This window comes from Cupressus sempervirens, chromosome 4, assembly GCF_028749045.1.
Source record: "Cupressus sempervirens isolate cs-2001-9-10 chromosome 4, ASM2874904v1, whole genome shotgun sequence".
NCBI lineage: Eukaryota > Viridiplantae > Streptophyta > Pinopsida > Cupressales > Cupressaceae > Cupressus > Cupressus sempervirens.
Window position 1 is genome coordinate 99,543,161 of NC_143121.1, and position 14,260 is coordinate 99,557,420.

Genomic DNA, 14,260 nt, shown 5'->3' on the forward strand with positions numbered 1-14,260 from the left:
AAGATTGGTTCTGTATACTCTAGGAGCTCGACATGGTCTTGGAGTTTGACATTGTCTCTAGAACTTGGCATGGTTTTTGGTTTCTCAGGATGGTCATTGGAGCTCGGCTTGGTTTTATCAACACTTGGTTTGGTCTTTTTTTTATTGGTGCCATGTTTTTTATGAGCTGACTTTTGGCATTTAATTAATGTATGGGTATTTAATTTAGTGTTGTAGATGACTTGTGGCTAAAACTATATTTAATGTAAGGAATTTAATTTAGTTTGTAATGAGTTGGGCCAACTTGTGGCTTAGTTAGGTATAAGTAAGGGGTGTGGTGGATTCTTTAGGGAGGATCATTCATTCATCTGGAGGAGGATTGAGTGTGGAGAGTAGCTAAAGAGCAAGGTTTTCCTAAGTCTATGAATAGAGCACCGAATGTGAGGTAGTTTACAATAGGATTGTGATGAATCATCCAACTTGGAGAAGAGCTTGGAAGACGGAATAGCTAAGTGAGAGAAGATTTTGATAGTGTGTGGAAAGAGCACCAAATGTGAGGTAGTTTATACTTGGATCTTGGATAAAGTTTGAGAAGAACTAGTAGCCGTGGCTTGGAAAACAAGGATATTTCTTGGTGGAATTGCAAGTACAAGTTGAGATCTTCCTTGGAAGTTTCTACCAGTGTGTAGATCTAAACTAGCTAGTGTTTGGGTTAGATCTTGAAGAATCTTGCAAATTGTTATTGTAATTGCTTTGTAGCTAGCCATAACTAGGAAGGCCTTACAACCCAACACATTGCATATAATAGTGATTTTATGAATAAATTATTGTAATTTGGTATCAAATCTTGCATGATACCAAAGTGAAGGTTTTTACTTAGCATGTAGATAGATCATCAAAGATGAGGCAATTTGGATTAGGACTTGGGTTGGAGAAGTATATCTAAGTTGATCTTGATTTAGTGGTGGATTTTAGTTTTGGAGTCCTAGATCTCTTGATTGCAAGGTGGCAGATCATGGTTTTGACTTAAAATTGTAGAGGGCTTGCAAATGGATCGATGGATGAAAAAATGGCAGGTTGATCTTTTTGAGGCATGATCATAGAGCATTTGTGTAATGTGTATTACAAATCCATGGTCCTAGACTTGTGATTTGGTTATTGATTATTCATGCGAGGTGGCATGTTGTGATTTGACTTGTAGACAATTCGAGGTTATCACAAGGAGAGTGGGAATGATTTTTTTGTAGAGGGTTTGGAAAGATCTTGGAAGATGGCTACAAGAAGATTGGACCCTGAGATGATTGTGAATCCTCTATGATGTGGTGGAGAGGAGGTTTTCTGAGATGTCTGCTCCATTTGAAGCTTGTTTAGTTGATTGAGCTAAGAAGGAGGTTACTCAGTTTGAAACAAGTTTTTTTCATAGATATAAGGATAGGATGAGGAAGGAATTTAGTAGATGTTTGTGGAGCTAGAGTCTACCGATCTGAAAGAGAGTTTTTGGGTCGGTTGGAAGACTTGTTCAAGAGAGAAGATGACATTGCAAGGTTGAGGTGGAAGAGGTTAGTTTTGTTGATTATTTTGTGGAGCCTAATATAGAACCTACAAATAAACTAGAGTTTGTTTCTAAGGATATTCCTAACCTTGTTGATGTTGGGATGGAGATTGGTTTTCATGATCAGTTGGTTGAGACTGACATGGATATTGTGGAGCACTCGGTCGTGGATGGTCTAGTTTCTATTGGTGGTGACTTGTATGTTGCAAAGCATCTTGTTGTGAGCAATGAGACTGCTAGTGTTGTAAGTTTGGCATATGTTGTTGAAGATTTATATATTGTTGCTGATGTGGATTTTTTTGTTGATGGTGTGGATTCACTAGTAGTTGATGTGGATGAGGGTTTGCCAATGAAGTATAATGTTCAATTTATTCCTAGAAGTGACCATGATTATTGGATGTTTGAGATTTTGGTGTTTGACAAAATGATGTAGATCTGTATCATGTGCAAATTGGTTTTCTTGTCCTTATTGGAGTTGAAGTCTTTGGCAAAGATGAAGATGGTTGTTGATCTTTCTTTAGGCAGTAAAGTGTGGGACACACTTTTCTATTTACCTAGGGAGTTTGATGTAGGAGCATTTTGGGTTTTCTCAGTGACTACTTTGGAGTTCATGGGAGGAGGCTCAATAGTTTCTTTAGAGGGTGTGTGGATTGGTACTCAGTCAAAGAAGGATTGGTGCTTGACATGCTCTAGGAGCTTGGCATGGCCTTGGAGCTCAACATGGTCTATGGAGCTCGACATGGTTTAGGAGCTTGGCATGGTTTGTGGAACTCGACATAGTCTATGGAACTGGACATGGTTTGTGGAACTCAACATGGTCCCTGGAGCTCAACTATGCTTGGTATTTTACTGGTGCTCGGCTTGGTTTTGTTGACACTTGGTTTGGTCTTGCTTTTGTTGGTGTTGAGTTATTTGTGAGCTGACTTTTGGAATTTAATTTATGTATGGGTATTTAATTTAGTGTTGTAACCAACTTGTGGCTCAACCTATATTTAATGTAAGGAATTTAATTTAGTTTGTAATGAGTTCAACCGACTTTTGGCTTAGTTAGGTATAAGTAAAGCATGTGGTGATGTCTCTAGGGAGGATCATTCATTCATTCAAAGGAGGAGTGAATGTGGAGAGTAGCTAAAGAGCGATATTTTCTTGAATTTGTAAAAAAAGTGCCAAATGTGAGGTAGTTTATAGAAAGATTACAATTAATCATCCAGCTTGGACAATAGCATGGAAGATGGAGTAGCTAAGTGAGTTTATAGTTGGATCTTGCATAAACTTTGAGAAGAGCTAGTAGCTACGACTTTGAAAATAAGGAGATTTCTTGGTCGGCTTGCGAGCACAAGTTGAGATCTTCCTTGGAGGTTTCTATTAGAGTGTGGATTTGGACTAGCTAGTGCTTGGATTGGATCTTGCATAACTATTATTGTAATTTCTTTGTATTTGGCCATAACCGGGAAGGCTTTCTAGCCCGACAAATTTTATGTAAAAATTATTTTATGAATAAATTATTGTAATTTGGTATCAGATCTTGAATTATTATTTTGTTTCTGTTGTCTAGTTGTTTACTAGGGATTTGGACATCTCCTTTGGGGATTCTCCTACCTTGCACTGCATCAAGTATGTAGTAGTAGTAATGAATTGTTCAAATACCATATGGACCAAGAAATTGTTGAAAGGTATGAAGGAAGAGATTATTGATCTAGTAGTTATCTATTGTTATAAGACAAGTTACATTAACATATCAAAGAATGCTTTTATGTACAGAAAGACAAAAAACCATTGCTATCAAGTATCATTACTTGAGAGAACTAGTTCATGAAAAAGAACTAAAATTGGAATATGCAAATACCAAAGAAAACATAGCTGACATATTCACTAGAGCTTTATCTAAGGATGCCCATGAATATCTTAGAGGTAAATTGGGTGTGATTCCCCTATAAAAGGCTACTTTAGAAAAAAACTGAAGCATTGCATCAAATGTGTTGATTAGACTATCTTACACATTAGTGTAGATAGATCTACTTTAGGATTTGCGTAAGGTATTAGTAACAAAGAAGAAGGAAAATATGATGGATTAGTTATATGAAGATGATAGATGAAGAGTTCAAAACTAATGTGAAGGTGACTACATGGGAAGGATGTATGAGATATTGATAGTTTCTTTGGCATTGTTGTCAAAGAGCGAGAGATTATTCTATAAATATAAAGTGGGAGATATATATCCATAAGGAGAGAATATGTATGACATAAAGAGGGAGTGAGTATCAACGTGTTATAAAAGAATGATAAAGTGAAAGCTGGTATAGACATGCTAAGTAAGAGGAAGTTATTACTTAGATGAAGTTTATAAGTTTTACTTGAGATGTTGCTAGAGATATGAATCAGAATGAAACTAAGAATATTAATGGATATCTAATACATTGAGGGTGTTTCTTGTTTTGATCAATGGATTATATGGTAACTTGAAATATTCTTGCAATATTTTAGAGGTGTTGGCATCAATGCCAAAGAGGGAGATTGTTGAAAACCACAATTGGAATAATTGTTATGTTATCATTGACGTGAAACCTATTGGTGAGACATTTTTCTACCTGATCTAAATTTCATATCTATTTGATCAATGCAGAGTATTTGAGAACCTTCTCATGAAAAAATCACCTAGAGGAAAGGTTGAGTTATGAAAAGGAAACTACAAATGAAAATTTGATTAGTTAGACTTTGATAACATAAAATAATTGTTTAAATCATGTTGTAAGTGAAGAAGATAGTAATGTACAAGAGTAGAAGACATAATAATTTTGAAGTATATTCCAAGTGATGCTTGTGTCAACTGAGCAATAGTAAGTGTCGAGAAAAGATTAGCATTGACCAAACATTAGTATTGAATGATTAACAATGTATGTGTCGAACAAGAAGTTTTATAGTGAATGAGTAATTCAGTGATGACTAAGTATCAAAATACAATGTTGGATGAGGAACAATATTTTAAATATCCATGAGAAATCATATTTTCTAGCTGGGTATGTGCAAGATCATGGTGTGCCAAAAAGTGGTGATGTGTAAAAACTGGAGTTTGAAAATGTCTTCAAGCATTTCAAAATCCACTCTGACATTTTTCCACCCATCCTAATACCAAGGCTAAAAGGTTTGGGCCAAGCATTTTTGGGTATCCTATTAGTTATTAGGTACCCACTATCATATCAAGTATCTGATATGAAATTAGATACTAGAAACCTACAATATAGATTTAGAAAATAAACTCAAGAGCGATTTTTGTATTGTTTCTTTGGGTTTGTTTGGTTGCACTCCATTTCAGATATGAAATTTCAAAATGGGTATCAGATATAAGTAATTCATTTTTGTATTTCTTTATGATCTCAATATATATTAATATAAATTAGTTATTTAAAAAATAATTTGTTAAAAATTAGGTTTTTTATAGAAATTGTTGAAATTTAGGTTTTTTTTAATAGAAATTATGTTTTACAAATTAATATATGGCTGACACAAATGATGACACTGAGCCAGGAAAAAATGTTCCTAGTAACCCTCCAAAAAATGATCTAGTATCCCCTTAGAACTGTCCACCAACCAATCCCCTACCCACTCAAAAACCTTCTTGAATTGAAGATTTGATATTTGAAAATCCTTTCGAACTGAGGGTTTTCCAAACCACATATAACAATATACCTACATTGGCTCCCATGTTATCCATCTCAAACACCATGGGGTAAAAGCACAAACCTGTGTCCCCCTTTTGTAAAGGAAAAGGCTAACAAAAGTATAAATGTACACCTTCAATGACTTAAAATTGGTATTGTTATTTTGAATTCAAAAATGAAGTAAACTAATGAAATGTGTAGAAATATATGAGGTTTAGGATTATAATTTTAAATAATTATTTGGAATAAGAATTTTTATATTCTCCTAATTTTCATAGATAGTTTTTTAGTTGCTGAAAAATGTTGAAAATTAGGGTTCTAGTTCCCACCACGAAACTATATGGAAATAAACTTGTTCCCCTTTGATCTCAGACCAACTTATAGATAATATATATAGCTAGAACAATAAAAAATAAAAAATAGCTTTATAGCTATATTTTCTATTTTATAAGGATTCAAATTTCAAGTCACCTGAAATCGATAGTTTTCATCTCCCACCATAATTTTCAAACTAATTCTATTTTAACTAGGAAAAAAAATATACATTCTTGAAGGGGACTCTCTCCTCTAGAACGCCATATAATTTTTAATTTTTTTATATGATGTAATATTTTTTCTTTCTCAAAATTGATATCTCTTTGAGTGTTAAAATACATCCTTGTAGAATTTTTTAATTAGAAGATACTATATCTTAAAACACTATACACACTATATGAGAATATTCTTGACTCAAAATCTATAAAATGGTGTTTATATGTTATTAAAATAATATAATAAAAAGTAGCAACAGTTATTAAAATGCTAGTTTTCTAAACAAATTTTATTTCTTTAGTAATTGGATACAAACTAGTATTAAACATGCATTTAATAAACATTTCCAATTGGAAGAGTGACATACCATATATAAGTTAGCTAGAATAAATTTATCTAGATAATATGTTTGAAATTTTTTATTTTTAGATAGAAACACTAAAATTTAGTTGTACTGATAGGTCAGCCTGAAAGGTGACATAGCTTTGTACTTTTACGCATAGCGAGTAATATTGAAACACTTACCAATCATTGGCATGAGCAAATACATGCCATGTTTGATGATGGTTTGGACTATGATGAGGTTCTTGCCCTAAATATATCTAAAGATGATATAGTTAGCCTTTTTGCGAAATCAAAAATTGTTAAACCTGTAGATCATACAAAGCCCAAGTTATCAATCCAATGGTGCACAAATGAGGTTATGCTACAAAATTCTGGGATCATTCATGGATGGTCTTTGACAACCCTCCACAAAATAATTTATATCTACAATTATATTTCATTAAGAAATTGTATGCCCAATTTGTGTTGCACCTCAAAGTGAACTATTGGAGCATGAGGCCCAACATGGGTGTTGGAGGAGGAGCTCCTTAGAATAGACCCTTTTCCTAGTGGAGAAAAGATGGCACTTTTGTCCCCTGACTAATGTCTCCCCCCTCCTCCAGTGCAACATCTTGATATCATTGTAGAGGCTACCTCTCAGACTACTAGAGCCATCCATAGATTGAGTAGTCTATTGATATCTCAGGCTAGATTAGTGTTGCCTCCCCATGTTGATGATGCTAGAGTGTGTTCATCATTGATGAGCTCATCACATGTTTATATGCCCCATACTTGCATAATGTGAAATAATATTTTTTAGGTCCCATAGGTGATTTTTTGAGTATCAATTTATATTTGAGGAGGAGGATACACCAAATGCATGTACAAAGGCTACACGCCTTGACATGAGAGAGGAAGGGCATGAAGAGGCATGTAATCCTTCTATGTTTTTACGTGTATACATTTTTTTGTTACAACATATATGATTTAGAGTTAATCTTTATAATAGAGCAATTTTAACTCATAATGATTTATACATGTATGTGATCTTCATTTATGTTTAGTTGATGATTGAGGAGGAGCTCAAATAGGTCAATAATGTCACACTCTCGACTATTTCATTTGGCCTTGAGACATCTATGATACACTATGTTGTGTTCTCATTGTTTTTCAATTTGATATTGGAGCATATATGGTTTCTAATCTTTCTTTCCTCTCGTAGGTATCACCTATTAGTTTGGGTAGAGTGCAATGGGCAAGGCACAACCCATTGATAAGGGAAAGGTAATTAGCTTCTTTTAAAGTGATTAAATATCGATGTATTCCTGTAAAATTTTTGTGGTAACAAAATTTAAATATATTCTTTATTGTACAGGACATGGCTATTGGTGATGAGTCTAAGAAGATTTGACATCGCAGACCCTCTGGCATTTCTATTTGCAAAGAGAGCCCCATTGTATGTATAAGTATCATTTAATTTTTATTTTCATTATTTTCATAAAAAAATTAAAAACCTAATTTTCATGATATTAACAACTAGTCTTTTGCATCTCATAGGAAACACCTAGTGTGCAGGAGGCTGGATGTCATAATTTTGTATCTTTTCTCATGCAACCATTATATCTAGAGAAGGAGTTGACAAAGGTAAGTTGTAGTTTGAATTTTTGATTATATGTTATAAATTTAATATGATATGAATTATAATGTTATAGTTTATGTTTATGATTCATCTAACAAACATACTTGGGTTGAGTGCACCAAGATGGTGTACAAAAAGAGGGGAATAAGTGGACACCTTTTTCTAAAACTAGATAAACCTAAACTTGGACGAGACATTTGAGGATCATCCACTAAAAATGAAAAGATGTATAAAACATATAAATTGTAGTAATCTGAATCTACTTTCTAAACTACTAGAGTTTTTACAAAATGGATAATACTAGATGGGTCAAACCTTGCGCACACAAAAAATGGTTCCTAATTTTTCTAGAAAACATAACATAGTTGTTTATGTGTGCAACACAAAAGATTAAGTTATATTTATTATCTTTCATATCTGTTTAGTAGGATGATATTTAAGATTCATATCTACAAGTTGTGTATTTTTGGTAATTTTATGATGAGTATTTTTTTATATTATGAATGAATTGACTATATCCTAAAATTTTGGTACCTTTTCATTTTTTGAGCATAACTTGTATCAAAATAATTGAAAATGTTTTTTTTTTTGAAGTGTATAGAATCAATCATAGAATAGTAATATATAATTGATTTTGAATTTTTTTAAGTATATAAAAAATTATTAGGAAAATGGTAGACACATGTCTATGAGGAATGTCAAGGCATTGTTAAAGGTAATTAAAGTTTACAATGTTAATGTTGTTCAAAAAAAGAAATATTTTTATGGTTAGAAAACTAAGAAGACATGTAAGATTATGGTGGTGATTTTAGAGATACCTACTTCACCATTAGAAAAATTTTGATCAAGGAAAAGACAAGAATTCATCTTAGAAGATGAGAAAATGTCTAAAGGAAAAAAATGGAGAGAAAATAGTCTCCCAAGCCTTTGGGTTTTTTCCCTATGCTATCACCAAGCCATAATCTGATTAGCTTTCTAGGGTTAAAATAACCTGACTGGGTTATGAAGTGAAAAATTGCATTCAAAACCTGATAAAGCCCGATCAGGTTATTCAAAAGTAGGCTTTAGTCCGAAGGCTATAACTTTCACATATGGAGTCCAATTGAGTTCGTTCAAAAAGTGTTGGATAGATATTGAAGAGATCAACAAAATGATGTAGATAAATCAATCCTATGCCATTAAAATTTTCTTTTCGATCAATTTGAATTAAGAATAGTCTAGAATAGGTAGTCATTGTTTTGCAAATGCATAATCAATAGGTAAACATGAATGCTAACATAGTGTTAATTCTATCTCTCTAAAAAAAAATGCACATAATCACTAACTAGCTAAATAAATCATAAGATACATCTCTTACTTTTCCTAACCTCTCATATTCTTCAACTAACTAATAACCTCTCTCTCTCTCTCATATCCCCTAGTCTCTCTCCATTTCATCCCCCCCTCTCTGTCTTTCTCACATACACACACAAACATCCCCCCCACTCTCTCTCTCTCTCTCCATCATATGCCCTAATCTCTCTCTCCTAAAACCCTCTCTATCCATCACTTCATGTATCTCTCACTCTCTCCATCTCTATCTCACTCTCTTTTATCATATCCCCTCTCCCTCCTTTTATCCCATTCTCTCTCTCTCTCTCTCTCTCTCTCTCTCTCTCTCTCTCTCTCTCTCTCTCTCTCTCTCTCTCTCTCTCTCTCTCTTTCTCTCTCTCTCTCTCTCTCACACACACACACACACACACACATCCCCTTATCTCTATCTTATATGTCCCTCTCTCCATCAATTCATCTCTCTCTCTCTATATATATATATATGTGTGTGTGTGTGTGTGTGTGTGTGTGTGTGTGTGTGTGTGTGTGTGTGTGAAGTTTCCATTTCAAAGATCAAAGGTCAAGGAGAAAGACATCCTATTCCATCTCCCTCTTCATATGCCCTACTCTCTCTCTCTCTCTCTCTCTCTCTCTCTCTCTCTATGTGAAGTTTCCATTTCAAAGATCAAAGGTTAGGGAGAGAGATGGGGGTTAGGGATTAGGGGTCAGAGAGAGAGGGAGAGGTATAGAGAGAGTAGGGGATAAGAAGAAAGAGAAGCGATAGGATAAGAGATAGTGAGAGAGATAGCGAGAGATAGAGAGCTTAGAGAAAGTGATAACAAGATAGGATGGAGAGAGTGAGAGGGGATTGTACATGGAGAGAGAGAGAGAGAGAGGATGGATAGAGATATAGAGTGAGAGGGGGGATAGTATGGAGAGAGACGGAGGGGAAAATAAGATGGAGAGAAGGAGGTAGGAGGATAGGATAGAGAGATTACTAGAGACAAGGGAGAGGGAGAGAGAGAGAGAGAGAGAGTGTGTGTGTGTGTGTGTGTGCGAGAGAGAGAGAGAGAGAGAGAGAGAGAGAGAGAGAGAGAGAGAGAGAGAGAGAGAGAGAGAGAGAGAGAGAGAGAGAGATTAGGAGTTGGTGTGAGAATGAGTGAAGGTAAGAGTTAATAAGAGAGATATCAGGAGTTAGTGAGTGAATGAGTGAGTGATTTTGTGTGTGAGAAAGGGATACAAGGAGTGAGAGAGATGATAGAAAGATAAAAACTATCATAATACTCTTACCTACCTATTAGCCCATGTTTGGAAAATAATGACTACATATTTTAGACCATGATTGATTATAATGGATGGAAAATAAATTATTTATTTCCTACTATTAATTTAGTTGCTTAATGTTTTAGATCTCTTCAATATCTTTCCAATGCATTTTGGACAGAGTCAATCAGAGTATGGATGTGAAAGTTATGGCTTTCTGAGTGGGGCCTATTTCTATTTCTTCAAAACCTAATTAGGTTTTGAATAAACCCATCACTTTTTGCATAACTTGATCAAGTTTTGAATAGATTTTTTATCCTAGAAACTTGATCGAGTTTCAATGCCCGATCGGGTTTTGTTTTTATGTATTATTTCAAGGATTGGTGACCAAGCCTAGCCGCTTGTTGAAATTTCATATAAGTTGATCAAGTTTTTAAAAACCCAATTGCATTATTGAAAATTTCTCTTTTTTTGGGGGGCGTGTCCACTTTTTAATACACCATCTTAGTGCACTTACCCCTTGAACATATACATGCCACAATCAATGAGGTTCAAGCATTACCAAGGACATATATTACTGTGAAAGTTTAATACTATAAATATTCATTAAAAAAAGTATCAATATGAATTTGAGAAATTCAATGTTAGATACATATAGTCATATAAATTTAGTAGTCTAACTTTGGGTTTTCCATTTGTGTTTATGTATGAGGCATCTAATCCACCTATTGTAGTGAAGAGGTTGCATCTTGATCATTTTCCAACAACATAGGATATTATAGTTGTCATAAGATGTGTCATGAGACATTTTGAGATGGCATATGCCACATTGGATATAGAAATATTGATATTAAATACACATTATGATGGCATGATCAGCCACATTTTATATATGGATCTATGTATTTTGATATATATTTCCATAATTTGTCTATGGATACATGTATTTTATTATAATTTTTGTTCATTTATGTCCACAATGATATACATATTAATTTATTATATTATTGTTCAACTTATTGTGAATCATGGGAATTGTTCATGTTTATCGAATATTATTCATTTTGATCATGTTTGTTATATTTGATTCAAATGCAATAATTTGTGAAGAATATTTTAACAAACTCTACTATAAAAATCTGATGCAATCCTTAATTTGAAATGATATCATAGATTTTTAATTTGAAATGATCTTTGCAATTTCTTAAGATGTCACTATGGTTCACCTGACCAAACACATTTAGAGCACCTTGGAGACTCTTTGGTATGGGGTGGTCACAAATGATGAAGGATCTCTGTGGCTAGAAAAAGGGTGTTACTAGGGTTCATTTTCCCATTAGGAGCTAATGGAATTGACAATTCAATGCCAAGATCAACAATTTCAAATCTATGTAGTGATGCACAAATGACCTGAGGCACACTACAAGTTTTGGCATCAAGCGAGATCATTGTTCTAAATCCAAATGGAATATGATATCTTAGAAATAAGATAGTTATTGAATTCCTTGACATTACTATCTTGTAATATTTTATGTTTCATTGATAGCCCCACAAGCTCTGAGTTATGACCCTTACAAGATTGACCTCCAAATGCACTTATAGCATCATGGAGACTCTTTGGTACGGGGTGGCCGTGAACGATGGAGGCTCTCTATAGTTGGAACAAGGGTGTCACTAGGGTTCACCCACCCATCTGGAGCTAATGATACTGGTGATTCAATGCCAAGATCAATGGTTTCGAAGTTACATAGTGATGCACCAATTAACTAAGGCACACTACATGTTTCTGCATCGAGCGAGATCACTATGTCAAATCCAAATGGAACATGATCTCTCATAAATGAGATAAATTGTTGCAGGTCTCAACATGACCATCTTGTGGCATTTTTTTTTTCATTGATAGCCCCCATGAGCTCTGAGTTACGACCCTTAGAAGATCGACCTCAAAATGAAGTTAGAGCACCTTGGAGACTATTTAGTATGATGTGGCTGGGAACATGAGAGGCTCTCTATGGCTAGAAAAGGAGTGTTACTAGGGTTTTCCCACCTATTTGGAGCTAATTGTGCTGAAAATTCAATGCCAAGATAAAAAAATTCAAAGTTACACAGTGATTTACATATGAACTAAGGCACATTGTGAGTTTTGGCATCAAGTAAGATCATTGTGCCGAATCCAAAAAAAATGAGATCTCTCAAAAATGAGATATTTTATTATAGGCCTTGACATAACCACTTTGTAGCATTTGAAATATTACCTATAGGTCCCATGATATTCAAGTTACGACCCTTGGAAGATCTACCTTGAAACAAACTTAAAGCACATTGGAGACTCTTCAGTATGGGGTGACCATGAACATTGGATGGTCTCCACAGTCAAAACAAGGGTGTTACTATGGTTCACCTACTCAACTGGAGCTAATGGCAATGATAATTCAATACCAATATTAATAGTTTTAATTTTATCTAGTGATGCAGCTATGAATTGATGCACACTGTGAGTTATGGTATCTCGCGAGATTGTTGTGCCGAATCCAAATAGAATGTGATATCTCATAAATGAGATAGTTTATTGTAGACCTCAACATGACTATCCCATAGCATTTTATGTTTCATCAATAGACTCCAATGTTTTTGGCTACCCCATACGAGGATTATTATTAATTAAAAACATTATTTTTCACCTCTCAAGTTTTTGGCATTGGGAATAGTGAAAGTTTGGCATTTGTATGTATTAACGTTATCATTTTTTAAGTCCCTCCACATAAATTACATTAAGTAAAAACATATTTGTTTCTTACATTAAATCAACAAGTTTACATTTATAATACCTCAAGTGTTTCATCGTTATTACATCAATTCACAACTATAAAAAATTATGGTGTAAAAAATAAGTGTCAAAAATTGTAGTGTCAAAAATAGAATAGATTTTTCTCCATTCTAATTCTTATTTAGTTTTTTATCTTCATGCATGGCTACTCTGCATAATGTTCCTACATTCCAATATCATAAAAACTATTAGTAAATAATCGTATTAAACAAGACAATCACTAGTTTAGCGAATCATTATGAACAAAACAACATAAGAAGTAAATATACCTAGTCGAGTGTTCCTGTATGGTCCTCCCTCTATTTTAGGGTCTCCAATATGGCTTCATGATTAGCATTAGTAATAGTAAAATATTCTTTTACTTTTGGTCTTTCTTGATGCTTCCAAAATTCACATTTGGTTCTATAATAAGATGTGAATACATTAGATTTTTTTTGTGCTTCTAATAGTCTTCGAATGTAGGAATTCCCTTCTTTCTAAGCATGCATGTCTACAACCATGTTCCAACAACAAGAACTGAACTAGTAGGATATGTGAATCCATCATCGTCTGTGACTGGTTGTGGAAGCTTTTTTTTACTTCTTAGACAACGTGCTAACCATTAATCTGATTTCTCATCATTCCCCTATGGTGCAACCAATGCAAAGACATGTCCTGGCTAAAGAAGTTTCAATAGATGGTTAAGTTCAAGTGAAATTTCCATTTCATCATGTCTGATAAAGGTTATGATAGAAAATGAAGTAAGATAATGTGGAGACCATGTGTCCACCCACTCACTCAACTCTTGAACACAACTAGGACAAAAGCAAGCTAGTTGTCATGTCCAAATGGTACATATACTAGAATCAGAGCTCTAGAATTGATGCATTTTTTATGATTTTCTAATAGTAGCACAATCTAATCTATCACCTATGGACCCTTCCTCAAGAAACCTAAAGATCCTACATACTATTAAATCAAGAGTCCCCTCTGTGATAATGTTGAACTACACCAATCAACAATGCTACAAGCATCAAGAAGCTCTACTCCTGAAATCTTTGATTTCTCCTTAACTAGAGCTCTCTTCACACATGCACCTACTCCATCATGTCCACCTTTCCCATGGCTAGACTCAAAAGAACTCCAAATATGAGGCACCCCCTCTCTACGTGCATCCTATACAACCAATGAAACAT